Source organism: Chrysochloris asiatica, unplaced genomic scaffold, assembly GCF_000296735.1.
Source record: "Chrysochloris asiatica unplaced genomic scaffold, ChrAsi1.0 scaffold00214, whole genome shotgun sequence".
In the NCBI taxonomy this organism is placed as follows: Eukaryota; Metazoa; Chordata; class Mammalia; order Afrosoricida; family Chrysochloridae; genus Chrysochloris; species Chrysochloris asiatica.
The window spans coordinates 2681526-2689847 of record NW_006408732.1 but is presented as its reverse complement, the minus strand read 5'-3'; positions in this window follow the sequence as shown (position 1 = coordinate 2689847).

The window sequence follows — 8322 nt, the reverse complement described above, 5'->3', positions numbered from 1 at the left end:
GAAGAAAGCAAAAAGTCATTAAGAAGACAAGAAAGAAGGAAAAGATCAAAATGGATGTCAGAAGAGACTCTGAAACTTGCTCTCCAGCATAGAGATAATAAAGCAAATGGAAGAAATGAGGATTTATGAGAGCTGAATAGGAAATTTCAAAGATCAGCTTGAGAAGACAAAGCCAAGTATTACAACAAAATGTGCAAAGATCTGGAATCAGAAAACCAAAAGGGAAGAACACACTCAGCATTTCTCAAACTGGGGGAACTGAAGAAAAAATTCAAGCCTTGACTTTCGTTATTGAAAGATTCTCTGGGCAAATTATTGAATGATGTGGAAAGCATCAAAAGAAGATGACCAAAAGGAATCACTGTACCAAAAGGAAATGGTTGATGTTCAGCCGTTTCAAGAAGTAGTATATGATCAAGAGCAATGATACTGAAGGAAGAAGTCCAAGGTTCATTGAAGGAATTGGCAAAGAGCAAGACATCAGGAATTGATGGAATACAAATTGAAATCTTTCAAGAAAGTGAGGTGGCACAGGAGGCATTCTCTCATCTCTGCCAAGAGATTTGTTTGCTACACAGGCAGTGTGTGTGCACCATAGAAGCCTCCAGTAGTAGGTGGGGGTGTCTGCTCGCTCAGACCTTTTCTCTAGTCACCACCGTAGAGGTGCACAGATAGATATTGAGAAGTTAATGGGAGAAAGATTGTCTATTATTTTTGTCTCTGAAGGTCAGTTAGGTATCTGTGTGTGCACAGCGTAATTCTCGAAATAGTTACATCCTTTTATGTTGGGGTTTTATAGATTGTTCATATGGTTTGTCTGTCAAGCCAGGCCAAACCTGCTTTTATCTTGCTGGATACGCTGGGTAAAGGGTCCCACACACGTTAACTTGCCATGCTCAGGACCCAGAGGCAAGCATCATAAGCAGCTGACAAAGAATTTGCCCTTGGGACCCATGGGGATCTTTCTCTCTGTGCTGTGGGAAAACTGTGGGCTCAATGCTGGACTTTTTTGGTGGTGTGCGCCAACTTGCCTGAATGCATCTGGGATGGGCAAAGAAGGCGCGACAGTGAAGAGGAGGAAAAAATGTATAGAATCCCCCACACACCTTCTTTTGCAAATGTCACTGCGCCACTTTTAGCACCGGTTCACTGTGCTCCTCTGGCTGTAGCCCCACCCTCTGAACTCTGCCTAGGTGGGGTGGCTGCAGAGGGAATCCTGTGTCTCTACTGATTCCTAAACCGCAATATTTTCCTTTATACCATGATTTTTCTATCAGCAGGTATGGGAAACTGATGCCCTGCACCTTATGCTAGATCCAGAGCTCTGGTGTTGTTCCATTAAAGCAGCTTCTCTGGGTTTTCAGCTCCTTCTCCACAGAGCTTGTCCTACCTGACTCTGCTCTGCTGCTGCCAAAACTGGAGTCCTCTAGAAGCTTCCTTTTAAGTGAGCATGGCAAGACTTTGTCTCTTATACTTTGGACATGTCAGGAGGGATCAGTCCCTGAGGAAAGATATGCTTGGCAAAGTGGAGGGTTAGTGAAAGAGAGGAAGACGCTCAGTGAGATGGATTGACAAGGTGGCAGCAATAATGTACTCAAACATTACAATTCTGAGGATGGCACATGACCTGGCAATGTTTCCTTCTGTGGTACATAGATAGGAACACAATGAGTTACAACTGTCTCGACAGCATCTAACAAAAACAACACTAGAAACAGGACTATTGCCCACAGGGTTCAGAATCCTAAATACACGTCAACTCAAAGAATGGCCAAAAATACAGGCCAAGAACTACTTGGAGAGATTACCCTTATAATAAGCAGGTATATCATTGTTGTTAATAAGTGCCATCAAGTCAGTTCCAACCCATTGAGAACCTTGTATAGGGTTTACAAGGAGCAACTGGTGAGTTTGAACTGCTGACCTGTAGTTCAAACCAACCTTGCAGTCCAATGTCTTATCTCACAGTGCCAGGAAAATTATTAATCTTCTTGTATCTAATCTGAATTTTAAAAATTGGAAAAGAGAAGTTGTAGCTTCATCAACTAGCTATTTACTATATAAAATTTGTGAAGGTATGCCTAGTAAATGTAAAAAAAAAATGTCAGTTGACTTAATTTTTCATCGTTCAATGGCAGCTATGAATTATTCTAGGGGAACTTTTTGCATCAGAAAGAAGAATGAGAAAAAACTTACTTTTATCAGGAATGTTCTGGTGTGGCACTGGGAGTTAATGCACTGGACTACAAGGTCAATTTGAACTGCATGGTTGGTGGTTCAAACCTACCAGCCACTCCTTAGAAACCCTATACAGGGTAACTATGGCTCAGAACTGACTCGGTGGCACTTAAGAACAACAATAACAACAATCTAGAATAAATGGTGATTGAATATAGGTTCTTCAACTCTATTGAAGTAGATCAGAGCGTAGTTTCAAATTGTGACATAAACCCCAAAATTAAGGTTGGCTCTGCTCTTTGGAGGTTTTCCTGGTTAAAGCAGGGCTGCTCTACAAGGCCCTGACTAACTCAGAATATTGTCCTAAGAAAGATTCCATTAAAAAATGTTCAAATAACCTTGGTAGTGTGATCATTGAACAATTGGCATGTAATAATTTAACAGATTAGCTAGTTGTTACTTAGAACAGGGAATCTTTAGGTGGCATAACAGTTAAGTGCTCAGCTACTAATCAAAAGTTTGGTTGTTTGTTCGAATGCATCCAGAGGCATCTTAGAGAAAGGACTGAGGGTCTTATTCCCCAAATTCAGCCATTGAAAACCCTAGGAGCAGTTCTACTCTGCATACATGGGGACACCACATGTCAGAATGGACTTGATTTAACAACCGATTTCATTTTAGTTTACTTAGAATATCAAGACATGGGAAGTGTAGTTTTGTTGGGAATGAGGAGAATCACAGAAAGTTCCTAGCATACAGTGTTTATCCAGGAGACCAGAAGATGAACTGAAAAAGGAGATGGGAAACAGTGAGTAAAAAGAAATTAGGAGCATCAGCTGTCTAGCAGGATCATAAACTTTGCTAATACAGGGAATGTATTTGGTTCACCATTGTATACAGGCCAAATAGCACAGTATATGATACATAGTATTACAAAACAAATGTTTACAGAACAGAGGAAGCAATGTGTATTCTAAAATGGGGATTGGTGTCTATTCTGAAAGGAGAGATAGATAAATGCCCCAGATTGAATTCGCATACCTAACTATTTATACATGAGCATAGTCTTGCTGAAGATTGTAAAACCGTGGAAGGGATGTGGGAGGTTATGGAATTTTCTTTTCAATAATCTTTAAAAACAGGATCAATCCTTATCAGTCTGGGAGTATGCCTATGAAAAACAGAATGACCTAAAAAATTCAGAGAGCATATGACTTCTTTCTTGGGCTTAAAAAAAAAAAAATTTTTTTTTTTAATTGGAAGAACTGGAGTGCAAAAGCATAAAACCACTATCATAAAAATAACAGTAACAATCTAGAGCTTATATGCCAGGCAATGTGCTAAGTGTGTGACAGGCTCCATAGTTTATTCATTTTGTTCCAGATGAGGAAATTGAAGTACCAATAAGTTAAACAACTTGTCTCTGAAAAGCTCGAAGTACATAGAAAACTTAATTTTAAGAATTCCTGTGGATTTCACCCTGTAGTTCCATAGTCTTCCTGCAGATGTCACTCTTTTGCTATAGAATGTCACCTCTTGTGTGCTTTGCCACAATGTACTCTAAGCAGGGATTCAGAAACAAGTGATTAAAGTTGGTAGACTAAGATTTTTTTTTTTTTTAAGTCTATATATTAACTATATCTGAATTGTTAAGTGCTGTCAAGTCGATTCCAACTCATAGCTACCTTGGATAGAATTTTTGAGGCTTTAAATCTTTGTGAGAGCAGAAAGTCCTCTGTTTCTTCTGCAGAGCAGTTGGTGGGCTTGAACTACTGATCTTATGGTTTTCAGTCCAGTGTTTATTGTATGGAGTCACCGCACTCCTACACATAAATGTGTGGTACTGTAGGATAAGACTGGACAGCTAACCACTATATTGGTGGTTCAAACCCACCAGGTGCTCCTTGGAAACCTTATATGTGGTCTATATGAGTCGGAACTGACTCGACAGCACTTAACAACAACAACAAATATTTAAAAAATCATCCGGTTGGAAAGCTAACTTTAAAAACTTTTTTAAGAGTAGGAAACCTGGTAAATAAGTTCATATACTTTATTTTTTTTAAATTTCACACTTTTTGAACAGCTTTGCAGGTTTACTTTTACCCTTAGTATAAAAGAATATAATTTGTTCTGTTTTACTCAGGAAAATGGAAACAAGGCACAGCTTCAGTTCAGAAAATGAAAAGGTTTTCTCCTCACTTAAGTCCTGATGTGGTTGGTGCCATGGATAAATGCGCTGGATTGCAATGTCAGTTTGAACCACAAGGTCAGCGGTTCAAGTTCACCAGCTTCTCCTTGGAAACCCTATACAGGGTCGCTATGGGTTGGAACTGACTCCACAACACTTAACAACAACAAGCTTCATTTTGAAATCCACTCTCTTCCTCATTTGTGATTTATATTCCCTCTTTCAGAATTAACTGGCATAAGGTGTATGAGCTGGGGAACTTAAGTACCTGATCAAATCTGACTGATTGCTGGGAGGAAACACAGTCCATCAGCCCTACTTCTACCTGAACCTCTGCTTTTCCTTCCCCCAGGTGGTCATAGCTGATGTTGAGAATACAGACTTTAACAACTTGTAAGTAGAGAATGGAAGAGTAAAACAGAATTAACAACATCCTCAGAAATAGTAATTTCTTTATTACCATCTGCTTTAAATTGAATTCCAAAATATGTATGTGAATCCTAACTCCTATACCTCTGGATGTAATCTCCTTTGGAAATAGGGTTTCTTTGTTATATTAATGTAGCCACATTGGTGTATTGTTGTTGGTAGGTGCCGACTCATAGCGACCTCATACACAACAGAGTGAAACATTGCTCAGTCCTGCACCAACCTCACATTGGTTGCTATGTTTGAGCCCATTGCTACTGCCACTGTGTCAATCCATCCCGTTGGGGGGTCTTCCTCTTTTTTGCTGACCCTCCACTATTGATGTAGACTGAGTTTTAAACCTAATGACTTTTGAGATATAAAAAGAACAGATTAGATGCAGAGAGATGGAAACAAGCACAAGTAAGGGAAATACAGATCTGACATGGAAATTACTGGTTTACAGAAGCTGAAATGAAGATCTTCTCTCAGAGCAACAGAGTGAGAGCCTTCCCTAAGAGCTCTGGGTTCCAACTTTCAGTCTCCTATACTGTGAGAAAATGCATTTCCAGTTTTTAAAACCACCCATTTGTGTTATTTATGCTGCAGCAACACTACAAAACTAAGACACTATCCCACTGTATTTACAAAGCCCTCTCTGGCTTGCATCAGCTTTCTTTATGCTTCTGGGCAAATGTGACAATATTTATAGCCCTGCATGTGACTCTTATAAATCGCTATATCACATTCAGTAACACTATCTGATTTTCTGGTACATATTGGAAGTATTTAGCATTTCACATCTAAAAGCTCTGAAATTTTTACCAATTTCATCAAATTCTTTGGTACAGCTCTTTAGTGAATTCAATAGTACCTCCTTCCCCCATGACAATATGTTCATGTCCTCACTCCCAGAACTTGTAAATGTGACTTTGTTTGAAAAAAAGCATCTTGGTAGATGTAGTTAAGTTCCTGGTGTGACACTGTAGATAGGCTCTGGACTGCTAACTTCAAGTTTTTGGCAGTTCAAACCCACCAGCTGCTCCCTGGAAAACATATACAGGGTTGCTATGAACAGGAACCAATGACAACACTTACACATAACATAAAATAGGAGATTATCCTGCATTTAGGAAAGGCTCTAAATACAGTAACAGTTGTCCTTATAAGAGAAAGGGAGAGGAAGATCTGAGACACAGAAACAGAGAAGAAGAAATTATGAGAATGGAGGGACAGATAAAGAGTGATGTGTCTATAAACCAAGTAACAGATTACCAGAAGCCACCAAAAGCTAGGAGAGAGGTATGGAATGAATTTCCCCTCAGAACCTCTAGGAGGCACCAAGCCTGCTCACACCTTCATTTTAGACGTTAGTCTCTAGAACTATGAGAAAATAAATTTATGGTTTTTCAAACTCACCAAGTTTGTGGTAAAAATTAGAAAACAATGGAGCTCTGGTAGCATAGTGGTTAAGAGTCAGGCTGCTAACCTCAAGGTCAGCAGTTCAAAACTACCAGAGGTTCAGTGGAAGAAAGATGAGGTTTTCTGCTCCCATAAAGATTTACAGCTTCGGGAACCCTATACAGGGGTCGCTTTGAGTCGGAACTGACTCCACGGCACACTACCACCACCAAGATAATACTTTTTAGACTAGTCTACTGACCATCGGAATCTAAATCATTGGGATGTTTGTTAAAACAAAACAAACAAATACAAAGCAAAATCTTATACCTATCTTTCTTCAAAACTGTAGAATCAGATTCACTGGACAATTTACATTGCAACAAGAAAATACAGTGGTTCTTACCCTGAACTTTTGAGAATAACTGAAAAACAGTGGCCTCAACGGCTAGCAGCTCCCTGAGCACACATGACAGGTTTGTGTTTAGTCCTCACTCCCTGCTGCTGTAGCTTCTCCACTTGGAGATGATCTCAATTCTCCCCCACATTCTTTATTGTCAGTTAACTAAAGAGTGTCCCTGAGTCTTTAGTCACTAAAGGTAATCTGAGAATTCCCCAGTTTGTGCATTTTAATAAAAGCCCTTCTGCTAGCTTCAGGGAATCCTACATTCCAGCATGGTTATCCTCCACTAAGTGTGGCACAGTCAGAACCTCAGGTTCACCTTTGTCCTTATTTTTTTTTTTTTGAAAAGTACGAGGTAGGTTTCCCTTGGCTGTTCTCTTACTCTTCCTTTCCTTACCTTTCAAAGGATGGACTATAAAGACCAGATCCATTGTCCTTCTTGCAAAAAAGGTGTTTGACCAGTCACAGATTGCCTTAATTTCTAATTTATTTGCTTCCGATCAGTTTCTTGAAGGAGCTCTGGTAGCGTCATGGTTACGAATCGGGCTGCTAATGTCAAGGTCAGCAATTCGAAACTACCAGCTGCTCCGCGGGAGAAAGATGAGGCTTTCTACTCCCGTAAGGATTTACACCCTCGGAAACCCTGTACAGGGTCGCTATGGGTCGGAACCGACTCGAAGGCACTTAACAACAACAACAACAACAAAGATTTACAGCCTCAGGAACGCTGTGCAGGGACACTATGAGTTGGAATCGATTCTACAGTACTTAACAACAAGAACAATCAGCTTTTTGCAGCTAGTTTTTTGTTTGTAGCCTAGTGCTTGGGACATTGTTATTGTAATGTGCCGTGGAGTCAGTTCCCACTCATAGTGAGAGGCTGTAAATCTTGACGGGAGCAGAAAGCCTCATCTTTCTCTCGCGGAGCAGCTGGTAGTTTCAAACTGCTGACCCTGAGGTTCGCAGCCCGATTCGTAACCATTACGCTACCAGAGCTCCTTAGTACTTGGAAACATAGAGAGTGCTTAATAGATGCATGCTGACTCATTGTTAACAAGAATGAATGAACTGATGCATGCAAATGTTATCTTTTACTTCTAAAACTTTTCATATACCAGTTAGAGTCGCTAACAACTACCTGAGACATGAAGAGCAGGGGTCATGCCTCATTCATGCTTGTATTCCCAACTCTTATAGTATGTGGCACATAACAGTACTTGCTAAATTGTTGCTGAAATAAAATTTAAGAGCGTACCAAAGCATTGTACAGGTAGAAAAGACAGTCACACTTTCACTTTCATTGGACTGCTAACTGCAAAGTTGGCAGTTCAAACCACTAGCCACTCCGAGGGAGAAAAATGAGGTTTTCTGTTCAAGTAAAGATTTGCAACCTCCGAAACCACATATAGGGTCGCTGTGAGTGGAAATCAACTCAATGACAGTAGGTCGTGGGTTAACAGCTACTTAGTGCTGTATGCAAGACGAGACAGAACTCAGAACTCTTGATATAAAGGAGTCACCACCACAGCAGAGCACAACGATGGAATGTTCTACTGGGTCACTCCTGCTGGCCCCCTCAATGAGAGTCAGAAGTAGGTTCTCCCTCTCCACAGACTGCCCATTCAATACTCCTATGTCACTGTCCAAACAGTTCGACTTGCCTATCCTTCAGCTGTAGTCTAGGGGGAAAATATAGGATGTCTTTGTAAAGATGAGAAAGAATGCTATATGATTTATATAT